Source organism: Oryx dammah, unplaced genomic scaffold (genome assembly GCF_014754425.2).
Source record: "Oryx dammah isolate SB20612 unplaced genomic scaffold, SCBI_Odam_1.1 HiC_scaffold_2, whole genome shotgun sequence".
NCBI classification, from domain to species: Eukaryota; Metazoa; Chordata; class Mammalia; order Artiodactyla; family Bovidae; genus Oryx; species Oryx dammah.
The window spans coordinates 113782592-113796709 of record NW_024070186.1 but is presented as its reverse complement, the minus strand read 5'-3'; the positions used below and the strand labels follow the sequence as shown (position 1 = coordinate 113796709).

Here is a 14118-nt window from a genome sequence, read left to right as displayed (position 1 = left end):
AGAGTAAAGGGATGCACATGGCCAACTGCCCTGAGCTGAGAGGAAGAAAGCAAGGTGAGAGGCAAGATGCAGACTGTGGAGCATCTGGGATGACAAAACAAGGAAAGACTGTTTGAAAGCTAATCAAAGATCCTTACAAATACTTGAGCAAGGAAGTGTTATCATTTCTTTCATTCATCAGATAAGTAATTGTTGAGCCAAAGTACCATGTATCTATTCAAGTGTTAGAAATAAAAGAACAAACATAACCAAGACATCTCTTTTCTCTTAAAACAAAAGAGATTAAAGGAGGACTGGCTGATTATAGACATGCTGAGCACTGAAGAACTGATGGTTTCAAACTGTGGAGCTGGAGAAGACTCTTGAGAGTCCCTTGGACAACAAGGAGATGGAATCAGTCTATCTTAAAGGAAATCAACCCTTAAATATTCACTGGGAGTACTGATACTGAAGCTGAAGCTCCAATAGTATGGCCATCTGATGTGAAGAGTTGACTCACTGGAAAAGACCCTGAAGCTGGGAAAGATTGAAGACAAAAGGGGAAAAGGGGGCTGCGGAGAATGAAATGATTCAATAGCATCAGCTACTCAATGGACATGAATTTGAACAATCTCCAGGAGAGAGTGAAGGATAGAGGAGCCTGGCATGCTACACAGTCCCTTGCTGTCATTCAGTTGCTCAGTCCTTTCCGACTCTTTGTGACCCCATGGACTGCAACTCGCCAGGCTTCCCTGTCCTTCACCATCTCCCGGAGTTTGTATCAGGTGGCCAAAATATAGGAGCTTCAGCTTCAGCATCAGTCTTTCCAATGCATATTCAGGGTTGATTGCCTTTAGGATTGACTGGTTTGATCTCCTTGCAGTCCAAGGGACTCTCAAGAGTCTTCTCTAACACCACAGTTTGAAAGCATCAATTCTTTGGCACTTAGCCTTCTCTATGGTCCAGCTCTCACATTCGTACATGACTACTGGAAAAATCATAGTTTTGACTATACAGACTTTTGCTGGCAAAGTGATGTTTCTGGTGTTTAATGCACTGTCTTGGTTTGTCACAGCTTTCATTCCAAGGAGCAAGCATCTTGTAATTTCATGGCTGCAGTCACCACCTGCAGTGATTTTGGAGCCCAAGAAAATAAAGTCTGTCACTGTTTCCATTGTTTCTCCATCTATTTGCCATGAAGTGATGGGACCAGATGCCATGATCTTCATTTTTTGAATGTTGAGTTTTAAGCCAGCTTTTTCACTCTCATCTTTCACCTTCATCAGGAGGCTCTTTAGTTCCTCTTCACTTTCTGCCATAAGTGTGGTGTCATCTGCATATCTGAGTTATAGATATTTCTCCTGGCAATCTTGATTCCAGCTTCTGTTTCATCCAGCCCAGCATTTTGCTTGATATGGTGGTGGATGTTTTTCTGTAAGTCGTGTCTGAATCTTGTGACCTGCTGGACTGTAGCCTGCCAGGGTCCTATGTCCATGAGGATTCTCCAGGCAAGAATAGTGGAGTAGGTTGCCATTTCTTTCTCCAAGGGATCTTCCAGACCCAGGGATTGAACCCGTTCTCCTGCATTGCAGGCAGATTCTTTACCGAGTGAGCTACGAGGAAAGCCCCTTCGCATGATATACTTTGCATATAGTTTAAATAAGCAGGGTGACAATCTACAACCTTGACATACTCCTTTCCCAATTAGGAACCCATCTTTGTTTCATGTCTGGTTCTAACTGTTGCTTCTTGACCTGCATAAAGGTTTCTGAGGAGGTGAGGTCAGGAGGTCAGGTGGTCTGGTATTTCCATCTCTAAGAATTTTCCACAGCTTGTTGTGACCCACATAGGCAAAGGCTTTAGTGTAGTCAATGAAGCAGAAGTAGATGTTTTACTGAAATTCTCTTGTTTTTTCTATGATCCAACGGATATTGGCAATTTGATCTCTGGTTCCTCTGCCTTTTCTAAATCCAGTTAGTACATCTGGAAGTTCTCAGTTCACATACTGTTGAAGCCTAGCTTGAAAAATTTTGAGCATGACCTTCCTAGCATGTGAAAGGAGTGCAACTGTGCAGTGGTTTGAAATTGCGCTACACAGTGCATGGTGTCACAAACAGTTGGACACAACTTAATGACTGAACAACAACAAATAAATATATAGCCTCCAGGAGAGTAATTATTAGAAGAAAGGAGAAATCAGCAAAATAAAGACAAAACAGCTGGTAAGGACTTAAAGAACAACTTCAGTAATTCGTATCTGGGACTAAATAATAGTATCAAAGTTTCCAGTATGGGTTGAGGAGGACACGGGACCAAATTCCATTCACAGAGGGAAGAAGCTGATACTCTGGCTACATCTTCAACACCATTTAGTATCATCTCCAAATTAAATCATCTTTCATAAAAAATATTAAGGCCATAAAAATATTAATTACTTCAACAGAAGGTGAAACCAACCTGACTCTTCTGCTTATTTTACATTTTACAAAATGAAGGCAGAGAATTGTAAAAATGAGATCAGCTACGTAAGATTCAGCAAGATGACCTCAAATTACCTTGGTGACTTTAATGAAGGTCTTTTACTTTAACCTAATTTTTTTCACAGGTCATCTTCATTTACTTTTGGTAGCTAGATCATAGTGACCTAATCTCCCCACAGAAACACAATGAAATCATTACAAGGAAATCCCTTTAGCATTTGATGGAAAATTTAAATTTCCATTGTATGGAAAATAATTACTGATGCTAACCTATTAGTAGTCTCCCAGATATTTATTCCTTTAATCCCAAGTGTTTTAGAGACTAAGGTTATATTCTGAAAATCTAGTAGACCTAACACCAGAAAGCAAATAACTAGGTGTTACATAAGACTTCTCAGTGAAATCTAGTTAAGAAGAAATTTCTATTTTACTTTTGCTTTTATTTATGTTTCTATTTTACTTTTAATATTAACATAAATTAACTTTTTTTGAATTATTAAGCATTTTTGTTATTGCAAGATTTCAACTATTTAGTTATCATCCTAGCTATTTCCAAAACTGAAAACTATGGGAATGAGGGTGAAAAAATTCATTGCAACTTATGCTGACCTCTCTGATTATAAGGTAAAACTTCAAAATATACAGGTAAAGACAGAATATAATTATGTTATATAATTCAGACCTGCACATAGAAAGTTATTTCTATCTTGGCTGAATAATAAAGTGGCATATATTTAATATTTTAAAACAAAAAATAAATAAAACTTTCAGCCAGTTCCCATAGTTTGAAATTGAAATAAACCATTTTGACCATAGAATTTATATGATTAGACATTCACTCAATATGTCTTGTAGGTTACTAAATAATAGTAGAAGGTAGCTCTTTAAAGAAAAACAAAATTTGTTCTCAAATCATATTTTGATTTAAAGGGTTTTCTCTAAGTCTTAGAAAAATAAGTAGAAAAGCATGGCTTACTTTTATTTACTTTTAATGTACTATGACATACTTCAGAAAATCTTACATAACTTTCTTAGGAAACAGAAAATAGTAAGCGTATTAATTCAGATAAAAGATACACAGATACTTCTAAGCAAAGAATTTTGATAATATCCTTTGTAAACTGTTCTTCAAAATTAAATCTCAACTTCCAGATACCAAGTAGTTCATTAAGGATCATTCAGTTCAGTTCAGTTCAATTGCTCAGTAGTGTCCGACTCTTTGCGACCCCATGAATTGCAGCACGCCAGGCCTCCCTGTCCATCACCAACTCTCGGAGTTCACTCAGACTCACGTCCATAGAATCGGTGATGCCATCCAGCCATCTCATCCTCTGTCGTCCCCTTCTCCTCCTGCCCCCAATCCCTCCCAGCATCAGAGTCTTTTCCAATGAGTCAACTCTTTGCATGAGGTGGCCAAAGTACTGGAGTTTCAGCTTTAGCATCATTCCTTCCAAAGAACACCCAGGGTCATTGGTAGTATACTAAAAATAAGTTCACCCGTCCCAGGTCACTGAACTGGAGGTAGGACTGGAATCAATCATGGTTTTTTCCCATAGCACTCTACAATTGTTTTCGAAGTATAAGTTACAGAATATCTCAAAATACCTATAATATAAAAGGAATAATACACAAACACATATGGAAAAAGCAAAGTTAGATTTTACACAAGCAGTTCTAGATTGTATTGGATATAAAAACACTCTTGATGGTTCAAAAAAATGGAGACTGGTATAGTTTGGGTCACTGAATAAACTTTATTATGTATTATTATAAAAAAACTATGCTTTATATAAAAAAGAAACTATGCTTACATAAAGCATATATAAAACTCGACTGAGTGACTGAACCGAACTGAACTGAACTGATGCTTTATATAAAGATGTAGATATCTAGGCACGTTCAAAGAGAATAATGGATGTAGCAGGACACTGTGAAAAGAGATGAAAGAGATGAAAATCTATAAGTGCTATTTTCTTAGGTAATTTTCTTTAAAGATGAACAGCCCTGTCCTTCATCCTTAGTGATTTCCACACATTCCTAAGATATAAATCAAACATATCTGTGTATGTTATTCAAAAATTGCCTCTACTGGGAGAGTACATGAAAAATATCTGGTTTTATATATATATACACACACACACACACACATACATTTGTTGTTGTTCAGTCACTAAGTAATGTCCGACTCTGTGATCCCATGGACTGCAGCACACCAGGCTTTTCCCTGTCATTCACTATCTCTCAGAGTTTGCTCAAATTCATATCCATTGAGTTGGTGATGCCATCCAACCATCTCATCCTCTGTCACCCTGTTCTCCTGCCCTCAATCTTTCCCAGCATTGGGATCTTTTCCAATGAGTTGGCTCTTCGCATCAGGTGGCCAAAGTATTGGAGCTTCAGCTTCTGCATCAGTTAATTCAATGAACATTCTAAGTTGATTTCCTTTAGGATTGACTGGTTTTATCTATTTGCTGTCCAAGGAACTCTCAAGAGTCTTCTCCAACACCATAATTTGAAAGCATCAATTCTTCAGCGCTCAGCCTTCTTTATGGACCAACTCTCTAATCTGTACATGACTGCTGGAAAACCACAGTTTTGACTATACAGACCTTTATTGGCAAAGTGATGTCCCTGCTTTTTACTATACTGTCTAGCGATGACATAGCTTTATTTCCAAGGAGCAAGCATCTTTTAATTGCATGGCTGCAGTCACTATCTACAGTGATTTAGGAGCCCAAGAAAATAAAATAAAATAAACTGTTTCCACCTTTTCTTCATCTATGTGCCATGAAGTGATAGGACCAGAAGCCATGATCTTATTTTTTTTGCATGTTGAGCTTTAAGCCAGCTTTTTTTACTCTCCTCTTTCACCTTCATCAAGAGGCTCTTTAGTTCCTCTTCACTTTCTGCTATTAGAATGAAATCATATGCATATCTGAGGTTGTTGCTATTTCTCTCAGAAATCTTGATTTCAGCTTGTGATTCACCCAGCCCAGCATTTTGCATGATATACTCTGCATATAAGCAGGGTGATAATATACAGCCTTGACATACTTCTTTCCCAATTTTAAACCTGTCCATTGTTCAATGTCTGGTTTTATCTTTTGCTTTTTGACCTGCATACAGGTTTCTCAGCAGACAGGTAAGGTGGTCTGGTATTCCCATCTCTTTAAGAATTTTTGACAATTTGTTGTGATCCACACAAAGGCTTTAGCGTAGTCAATGATGTAGAAATAGATTTTTTTTTAAATTCTCTTGCTTTTTCTATGATCCAACAGATGTACACAGTTTGATCTCTGGTTCCTCTGCCTTTTCTAAATCTAGCTTGTACATATGGAAGTTCTTGGTTCACATACTGTTGAAGCTTAGCTTGAAGGATCTTGAGTGTTACCTTGCTAGCATGTGAAATGAGTGCAATTGTGAAGCAGTCTGAGCATTCTTTAGCATTGCCTTTCTTTGGGATTGGAATGAAAATTGACCTTTTCCAGTCTTGTGACCATTGCTGAGTTTCCCAAATTGGCTCAACATACTGAGTGCAGCACTTCAACAGCATCATCCTTTAGGATTTGAAATAGCTCAGCCAGAATTCCCTCAACCCCACTACTTTTTTTTTGTGGTAATGCTGCTTAAGGCCTACTTGACTTCACACTCCTGGATGTCTGGATCTAAGTGAATGAGATATATATGTGACTTGGTATTTATTTTAAGGAACTCATATAAAATCTGGGGCTTCCCAGATGGCTTTAGTGGTAAAGAATCTGCCTGCCAATGCAGGAGATGTGGGTTTGATCCCTGAGTCAGGAAGAGCCTCTGAAGGAGGAAATAGCAACCCACTCTAGTATTCTTGCCTGGAAAATCCCATGGACAGAGGAGCCTAGGGAACTACAGTCCACAGGGTTGCAAACAGTTGGACATGTGTCAGCGACTGCACCCGAGCACATATAAAAAATGACACATTATTTGGGAATACTGAATATGGGTGCCATAGATATATATAGTATTCTTCATAAATTCATAAAGACAACCCCTTTTCACTATAAGCATTCTCCCTAAAACTACAAAAATATTTTGGGGAATCCTGAAATTCAGAATCAAATTTTAAAAATTTACATTTCACAGAAATAAATGTCTCCCACAGGTCCATGTCCCTATGTCCCAGAGGAAATAGAGGAAGTTTTAAGAATGGCTACACTCTTATAAAAAGAAAAATTTGAAGGGAAAAACTACAGACACTCTAATTTCAATGTTGTATCTCCACAATTCCTGTGTCAACCAAGAAGGTAGATATGACTGAAGATAACCACTCCTTGACAACAGAGTTTCCCAAATAGGATTTACAGAAAGTCCAGAGCTGAAGACCCTTCTGTTCCTGGTATTCCTTGCCATCTATCTGATCACCATGGTGGGGAATCTTGGTCTGGTGGCATTGATAGTTACAGAGCATCGTCTTCACACACCAATGTACATCTTTCTGGGTAACCTCAAGCTGATGGATTCCTATTGTTCCAGTGCCATTACCCCAAAGATGCTACAGAACCTCTTTTCCAAAGACAGAATGATTTCTCTGTATGAATGCATGGCACAGTTCTATTGTCTCTGCCTTGCAGAAACTACAGATGGCTTTCTCCTGGCAGCAATGGCCTATGATCGCTATGTGGCCATCTGCAAACCACTACAGTACCACACTATGATGTCAAAGAAACTCTGCATTCAGATGACCACAGGGGCCTACATAGCTGGAAACATTCATCCCACAATTCATGTAGGGTTTCTGTTTAGACTAACTTTCTTCAGGTCTCATCAAATCAATCACTTTTTTTGTGATGTCCTTCCATTATACAGACTCTCCTGTGTGAACCCTCATATCAATGAACTGATGATATTTATTGTTTCAGGGTCACTTTCAGTCTTCATTATTACCACAGTCATAATCTCTTACCTTTTTATCCTTTTCACAATTTTCAAAATGAAATCCAAAGAGGGAAAAAGCAAAGCCTTTTCTACTTGTGCATCCCACTTTCTCTCTGTCTCAATTTTCTATGGTTCTCTTCTCTTCATGTACATTCAACCAAATTCAATTAATGATGAGAATAAAGATATTATACCTATTGCTGTTTTTTATACTTCAGTGATTCCTTTATTAAACCCTTTTATTTATAGTCTAAGAAATAGGGAAGTAATTAATATTATGAAGAAAATTATGAAAATTTCATAACATTCTGCAACCAATATCATTCCATATGAACAAATGATTTTAATTTGATTAAAGCTTTTTCAAAATCAAGAAACACTGAGAAAATGGAAAATGGCCACCTCACAAATAACATTAGATTATTAAAACATGATGGCATATCAGTCAAATAAACAAGGTCAAACGAAGAAAATATGGTAAAATATATTCACAAATCTAAGCCACTGGGTTTCATCAGAAGTGAACTAAATAATTACCATTGAGGTCACAATTGTGTCACAGTATGTTAGTTAAACTAGAAGCTATATTTCAGAGTCTAGTAAGTTACACTTTTAGGCAATTTCAGCAAAGGCCAGGAATTGAGGTCAGTACATATAAAGATCACCTCCATTTGGCAAATTTCTAGAATCCCAAGGCATAATCTTACAAACTTCCCCATATCCCAAGTTCTCAAATATTAGTACCCTCTTAAGCATGTGACAGAAGAAAAAACATATCAACTTTATTTTCAATTTTTTAGTTGGTTCAAAAGGTTATGTTTGAGTATGAAATTTCACAGAACGTACATTGATTAATAAAAACGTTTTCTCTTTAGACTGAGTCAATGTACACTTAAATTCTCTGAAATGCAGTATATGTACTTTGGTGTACTATCAATCTGTACTTGAAGATGATGTTATTTATATTGACATCACTATAAATTTGATATTTTTATGTAGTTTGATCTTTACATATAACAGTGAAATTCCTGAATATATCCTTAAATAAAGGTTTTTCTCTCTGATATTATTATTTGTCCTTTTTGTTATTAGGAATACCATCAATATGGTATGATTCCAGGGTAAATTACTGGTCTATGCATATCATTAACAAAAAGTTGGAGAAGCTGATCAACATAAAGGAGGCAGAAAACAGTAAAATTTTAAATATCTAAACAATGATATTTATTGATCCTAACGTAAATATGGAAGAAAAATAATTTACTGAGAACATGCTCTCTGCTTGATGCTACATTAGACCTTTCATATATATTACCTATCAATTCATAAAATATGATTTTTCATGCTTTTCATCAGTACAAATCTCATATTTTGCAATATTAAGGAGCTGGCCCAAGTTCATCCAGCTCATCAAATTCTGCCAGAATTTGAATCAGTACTACATTTTCCCTACATGATTAGGAGTTCAGAAAATGGAAATTCTTGCAGCCTAGGGTATTTAGCTCTTAAGTTGCATCAGAAGTAAAAATATGCCTTAAAAAATGGGAAAAAATGATTTTTGGAGGAAAATAGAAGTGGTTATGACTGATGTCAATGTTTATGGAAAACAGAGTGGCTCTGGGAATGAGAATGAAGGAGATGAACCATGGGATGGACTCAAAAAATGAACAAAACAGTCAGAGAGAACTATCAGTTAATGTGGGGAAAACAGGGGAGGTGCATCAGTTACTGAGAATCTTGAAGGCCACCCTAAGGAATCTGACTTAATCTTAGGGGCTGAAGTCTCCTTGGAGTGCAGCAGTATGATTGTACATTTCAGAAACCTGATCTTGCAGCTAATCAGAAAAAGACTTAAAGCAAGAAGGCTAACTTCAATATTTCATGTATTAGATGAGAAGAACTGAAACTGGAGAATACTCTAAATGGAGGGGAATGCACAGATAAAAACATTTTAATTAAAATAAATAGTAAACTGTAACTGTTGATAATAAAATGAAAGCCTATCTTTTTCCTGTAAATATCAAACATGATGTAATTGATTCCATATCACCAACACTTAATAAGGTACCTGACACATTTGGACTTCAATAAACATTTCACTGCAACCAAGTTTTCTGGAAGAGTTTTTAGGCCTCCCTCCAAGCCCTCCTTCAATATATTTTAATATAATTGTGTAAATTAATGTAATAGGCTTATTATTTTTATTTTTGAATGAATTAGTAAATTTTAATTACTAACATTATAATATGGATAGATATAATCCATATAAACAAAGTTCTTTACTGTCATAAGACACTTTATAAGCAAAAAGAAATCTCAGTTCAGTCGCTCAGTCATGTCCAACCCCATGAACCACAGAACGCCAGGGCTCCCTGTCCATCACTAACACCCAGAGTCCACCCATACCCATGTCCATTGAGTCGGTGATGCCATCCAACCATCTCATCCTCTGTCATCCCCTTCTCCTCTTGCCCTCAATTTTTCCCAGCATCAGGGTCTTTTCAAATGAGTCAGCTCTCCACATGAGGTGGCCAAAGTATTGGAGTTTCAGCTTCAGCATCAGTCCCTCCAACGAACACCCAGGACTGATCTCCTTTAGGATGGACTGGTTGGATCTCCTTGCAGTTCAAGGGACTCACAAGAGTCCTCTTCTCCAACACAATAGTTCAAAAGCACCAATTCTTCAGTGTTCATCTTTCTTTATAGTCCAACTCTCACATCCATACAAGACCACTGGAAAAACCATAGCCTTGACTAGATGGACCTTTGTTGGCAAAGTAATATCTCTGCTTTTTAATATGCTATCTAGGTTGGTCATAACTTTCCTTCCAAGAAGTAAGCATCTTTTAATTTCATAGCTGCAATCACCATCCACAGTAATTTTGGAGCCCAGAAAAATAAAGTTAGCCACTGTTTCCACTGTATCCCCATCTATTTCCCATGAAGTGATGGGACCAGATGCCATGATCTTAGTTTTCTGAATGTGGAGCTTTAAGCCAACTTTTTCACTCTCTTCTTTCACTTTCATCAAGAAGAACTGTACAAAAAAGATCTTCATGACCCAGATAATCACAAAGGTGTGATCATTCCCACTGACCTAGAGCTGGACATCCTGGAATGTGAAGTCAGGTGGGCCTTAGGAAGCATCACTATGAACAAAGCTAGTGGAGGTGATGGAATTCCAACTGAGCTATTTCACATTGTAAACGATGATGCTGTGAAAGTGCTACACTCAATATGCCAGCAAATTTGGAAAACTCAGCAGTGGCCACAGGACTGGAAAAGGTCAGTTTTCATTCCAATCCCAAAGAAAGGTAATGCCAAAGAATACTCAAACTACCGCCAATTGTACTCATCTCACATGCTAGTAAAGTGATGCTTAAAATTCTTCAAGCCAGGCTTCAGAAATACATGAACCATAAACTTTCAGATCTTCAAGATGGTTTTAGAAAAGGCAGAACAACCAGAGATCAAATTGCCAATATCTGCTGGATCATAGAAAAAGCAAGAGAGTTCCAGAAAAACATCTATTTCTGCTTTATTGACTATGCCAAAGCCTTTGACTGTGTGGATCACAATAAACTGTGGAAAATTCTGAAAGAGATGGGAATATCAGACCACCTGACCTGCTTCTTGAGAAACCTGTATACAGGTCAGGAAGCAACAGTTAGAACCGGACATGGAAAAACAGATGGTTCCAAATAGGAAAAGGAGTACATCAAGGCTGTATATTGTCACCATGCTTATTTAAAAAGAAATCTAGATACCAAAAATTATGAGAAGCTATGAATTAGAGGTATGTTGCACATTCTATATTCACTGTCTATTTTAATGGATATTTTCAGTTTTCAGGCTTGTATGCATTGATTTAGTTTCCCTTTCCTAAGGATACCAAAATTTGAGCTATGTACCTCTGCACCACTCCCCAACCCTTAGCAACAATGGAACATCAGAGATCTGTTAAGAGAAGAACATGTGACTGACTGGGGGCTAATGAAACCAACAAAAATTTATTGTCTAGAACTATCTGGGAAATAAGTATCAGTTATTTGAAAAGATGTTCACAAAAAGGGTAGTGTGTCTCCCTAGAGTCATGGTATGTGACTATGATATTTGGCACTATCTATGTGAGGGATTAGGGGCAGGCGGAGAAGGGGATGACAGAGGATGAGATGGCTGGATGGCATCACCGACTCGATGGACATAAGTTTGAGTGAACTCCGGGAGTTGGTGATGGACAGGGAGGCCTGGCATGCTGCGATTCATGGGGTCGCAGAGAGTCGGACACGACTGAAGCGACTTAGCAGCAGCAGCAGTGCTTCCATAAAAATTTAAACATTTTTTGCTTATGAAAAATGTCATTAGTATTTTGATGAGGGTTGAATAGTAGTAAATTGCTTTGGTTAGTATGGTGATTTTGACCGTATAAATTCTTTCAGTACAAGGACACGGTATATCTTTCAATCTCTTTCTGCTGTCTTCAGTTTTTTCTTCCATGTCTCACAGTTTTCTGAGTACCAGACTTTTACCTCCTTGGATAGGTTTATTTCTAGCTATTTTTTTCTTTTTGATGTGATGATAAATGGAATTGTTTCTTAATTTCTCTTTCTGATACTTCATCCTTAGTATAGAGAAGTGTAACTTACTTCTGTATATTAAGTTTGCATCCTGCAACTTTACCAAATTCACTGACAAGCTCTAAGAGTTTTCCAATTTCATCATTAGGATTTTCTATGTACGGTATTACATTATCTACCAAATGTAACAATTTTACTTCTTACTTTCCAATTTGAATTACTTTGTCTTTTCTTCTTCTCTGATTTATATGGCTAGGACTTCCAAGACAATGTTGAATTGAAGTGGTGAGAGTCGGCAACCTTATCTTCTTCCGGAAAAGGAAGAAGAGGATATGCTTTCAGCTTTTCACCACCGAGTATGTTAGCTGTAGGTGTGTCATATATGGCCTTGAATGTTGAGGATAGTTATAGAGCATTGTCTTCACACACCAATGTACATCTTCCTGGGTAATCTCATTCTGATGGATTCCTATTGTTCCAGTGCCATTACCCCAAAGACACTACAGAACTTCTATTTTAAAAATAAAATGAATTCACTCTATGAATGCATGGCACAATTTTATTTTTTCTGCTTTGCTGAAACTGCAGATTGCCTTATCCTGACAGCAATGGCCTCTGATCGCTATGTGGCCATCTGCAAACTACTGCAGTAACACACCATGATATCAAAGAAACTCTACACTCAGATGACCACCGGGGCCTACATAGCTGGATACCATGATTCATGTAGAGTTTCTGCTTAGGTTAACTATCTGTCAGTCAGTCAGTTCAGTCACTCAGTCATGTCCAACTCTTTGCGAGCCCATGGAGTGCCATACGCCAGGGCTCCCTGCCCATCACCAACTCCCAGAGTTCACTCAAACTCATATCCACTGAGTCAGTAATGCCATCCAACCATCTCATCCTCTGTCATCCCTTTCTCCTCCCACCTTCAGTCTTTCCCAGCATCAGGGTCTTTTCTAGTGAGTCAGTTCTTCACAGCAGGTGGCCAAAGTGTTGGAGTTTCAGCTTCAGTATCAATCCTTCAAATGAATATTCAGGACTGATTTCCTTTAGGATGGACTGGTTGGATCTCCTTGCAGTCCAAGGGACTCTCAAGAATCTTCAACATCACAGTTCAAAAGCATCAATTCTTCAGTGCTCAGCTTTCTTTATAGTCCAACTCTCACATCCATACATGACTACTGGAAAAACCATAGCTTTGACTATGGATGGACCTTGGTTGGCAAAGTAATGTCTAGGCTTTTTAATATGCTGTCTAGGTTGGTCATAGCTTTTCTTCCAAGGAGTAAGAGTCTTTTAATTTCATGGCTGCAGTCACCATCTGCAGTCATTTTGGAGCCCAAAATATAGTCGCTCCTTGTTTCCATTGTTTCCCCATCTATTTGCCATGAAGTGATTGGACAGGATACCATGATTGATCTTAGTTTTCTGAATGTTGAATTTTAAGCCAACTTTTTCACTCTCCTCTTTCACTTTCATCAAGAGGCTTTCTATAGCTCTCATCAAATCAATCACTTTTTTGGTGATGTCCTGCCATTATATAGACTCTCCTGTGTGGATCCTTACACCAATGAATTGATGATACTCATCTTTGTAGAGTCAGTTTTGTCTTCACTATTACCGTAGTAATAATCTCTTACCTTTTTATTCTTTTCACAATTTTCATGATGAAATCCAAAGACAGAAAAGGCAAAACCTTACATGTGCAGACCACTTTCTCTCTGTTTCAATATTCTATAGTTCCTTCTTTTTCATGTATGTTCAATCAAATTCAGGTAATAAAGATGATAACAATATATCTATTGCTATTTTTTATACTCTAGTGATTCCCTTGTTAAACCCAGTTATTTATAGTCTAAGAAATAAGGAAGCAATAAGTGTTCTGAAAAAAATTATGGAGAAGAATTTATAACATCATGAAACAAATATCATCCAATATGGACAACTGATTATAATGTGATTAAACTTTTTTAAAAATTAAGAAATATTGAGAAAATGGAAATGGCCATGTCATAAATAACATTAAATTACTAAAACATGGTGATGTATCAGGCAAATAAAGAAGTTTAAAAGATGAGAGTTTGGTAAATACATTTCAAAAGCTAATCTACTAGAGGTTTCATTAGGAATGAACTAACTACCCTTGAGGTGACAATTATGTGAAATTA

General features: G+C 37.3%; 2 pseudogenes; both read left to right on the top strand.

The window, feature by feature from the left end:
• The first annotated feature begins 6745 nt into the window (after positions 1–6745).
• Positions 6746–7674, top strand: LOC120852837 (annotated as a pseudogene).
• Positions 7675–12339: 4665 nt separating this feature from the next.
• On the top strand, positions 12340–13899 carry LOC120882029 (annotated as a pseudogene).
• The last annotated feature ends 219 nt before the right edge of the window (positions 13900–14118 follow it).